The sequence below is a fragment of the Schistocerca gregaria genome, chromosome 3, assembly GCF_023897955.1.
Source record: "Schistocerca gregaria isolate iqSchGreg1 chromosome 3, iqSchGreg1.2, whole genome shotgun sequence".
NCBI lineage: Eukaryota > Metazoa > Arthropoda > Insecta > Orthoptera > Acrididae > Schistocerca > Schistocerca gregaria.
Genome location: NC_064922.1, coordinates 363,232,603 through 363,234,785, shown reverse-complemented (window position 1 = coordinate 363,234,785; position 2,183 = coordinate 363,232,603). Strand labels below are relative to the sequence as shown.

The 2,183-nt window shown below is 45.2% G+C and overlaps 1 non-coding gene across 1 annotated transcript; it reads right to left on the bottom strand.

Moving 5' to 3' along the window:
• Positions 1 to 983: 983 nt before the first annotated feature.
• Positions 984 to 1,120, bottom strand: LOC126357005 (U4 spliceosomal RNA). Its single transcript, XR_007566001.1, has one exon. It is a non-coding gene; the product is annotated as a U4 spliceosomal RNA (small nuclear RNA).
• Positions 1,121 to 2,183: the final 1,063 nt, after the last annotated feature.

Below are 2,183 nucleotides of genomic sequence, written 5' to 3'. Positions count from 1 at the left end.
AGGGTGTTCGGAAATTTCCGTTACAAACTTCTAGGACTTGTAGAGAGGAGTGAGTATATAATATTTTGAATAGGAACTCATGTCTCAGTACAGATGTGTCACGCGTCTGTTGAGAGAAAAAGAGAAGTTGCATGTCCTGGTACGCAGTAGGGTAGACAAATTGACGTGCACTACGTCACACAGTCACCTGATCTAATGCATTAGTGCTGTTCTGTACTTCAGTACGCTGGGTCCTTTTATGTTTTGGAATAATGTAAACACGTAATGTTTAAGTGTTAATACACTTAAGTGATAAATGGCTGTTTCACTATGTTTCCCTTTGAATTAATAACTAATAATTGTACTGCGTTACACCTAATGCAGCTCTTCAAGCAAAAGTGGATGAGTCAAACATCTGAATGGAATCATTGTACCGACATTGGTTCTTGTTCAAAATTTCCCTGTATGCGAGGTGGAGCTATTTAATACGTTTCTCGAAATAAAGTATCTCGGTGATTATTCCTGGATTAGAAATACTTACGTAAGGCGCCTAGTCGTTCTGTAAAGTTATTTCAGTGGTATTTTATAAAAAGTTGTTTAATTATTAACGTCCTCGTACCCGTCAAATGCGGTATCGCCACGGACTCCAGTCTCCACTAGAACGTAGGCCCTTACGCACGGCCTACATTTAGAGGAAATAACGCATACACAAATACACATGCGTAGTTGAGCTGTTGGAAATGAATGCGTACGCGCAACGTCGAACAGAAAAGGCATCGTTTGGACGCATCTTAAACGACAACATATTAGAAAGAAATAAGACCCTCCTGTGTCTTGCTATGGTCACTGCAGTCTTTGTTTTTAACAGAGAGGTCGTGCTACTGTGACATGCGGTAGCGTATTTGTAGTTAATTACCCCTAACTGATCTTTTTTTTGTGTGGTTCAATTACAGTATTACACTTTTGCATGTTGTAAGATATCATATGTTTGAATTTCATTTATACTCCCGGAGGAGTGTGCAAAGATTGCCGTAGCGGACGGTATTTCACGTCCACTAGGCGGGGTATTGGTAAAAGTTTTCAACTAGCAATAATCGCACCTCGGATAAACCTCATTTTTTTTAACCAATGGTCCAAGAATATCTCATACAAGGTGTACACAATGTCCATGTTACCAATTTCCATAGTATCAGTATCACAGAATAATCTAAACTAACGATGCCCAGAAGGCCAATGTCAAAACCGGGGTATAGGCAAGTCGAGCGTAGTTGGAAAGTCCGAGTGGCAGAAGATTCAGGGCTAAACCCAGGCATTTCCTGTATGAGGTGCCTTAGTCAGCCCGGAACACCTTCTGATAACCATGAACCATTGCCACCTTTAGGAATCTTGCGAAAGTAGTGGTATAGTTCCGGTCTCGTTGCGGGGGGGGGGGGGGGGGCACATAAGAGGGGGAAAATGGGGGAGGAGAGAAAAAGGAAAAGGGGGACCGATGGAGCGAGAGGACACAGAAAAAGGGGGAAGGGCAGACGTGAGAAGAAATGCTGAAAGCAGTGAAGGGGAAAGAAAAAGGACTCGATGGAGAGAAAGAAGACAGGTTAGGTGGGGAAAAAACAGGGTGGAAGGAGGGGGAGAGGGAGCCCAAGAAAAGGACAGAGGGAGGGAGGGATAGGTGAGGACCAGAGTTGATAGAAGGGAAAAAAGGAGGGAGAGAGGGCATCATCCAGTTGACGGAAACCACTTTGGGAGAGGAGATGAAGGATGTAGAGGTGGAGGGGTACACAACGTTAAAGGTGCGGCGGCGGGTGGCGTTTGGAGAGGAGAGTAGCAACCAGGGGATGGGGGAGATCAAGTCGGTGGGAGGTGTAGAGGACTTGGATATGTTTGAGGAAAAGGAACAGATGGAGGAAAGGAATCAAGTAATAGAGGATCTTCATGGGGGATGGGAGGCATATATGAAGGTGAGGCGGAGTGCATGGCACTTGAGGATCTGGAGGGACGGATTTGGAGGAAGGTGGTCAGATATCCTGTTGGGACTGGCGTAACAGAGGATGGGACAGGTTATGAATTTGTGGACATGTGGGGTCCAGGTAAAGTGATGTTCAATGGTGAGTCCAAGGTACGTGAGAGTGGGGGAGAGGCAGGTAGGATGGGCGCAGATGGTAAGCGAAAAATCAAGAAGTCGGAAGGAGCGACTGGTATGATCT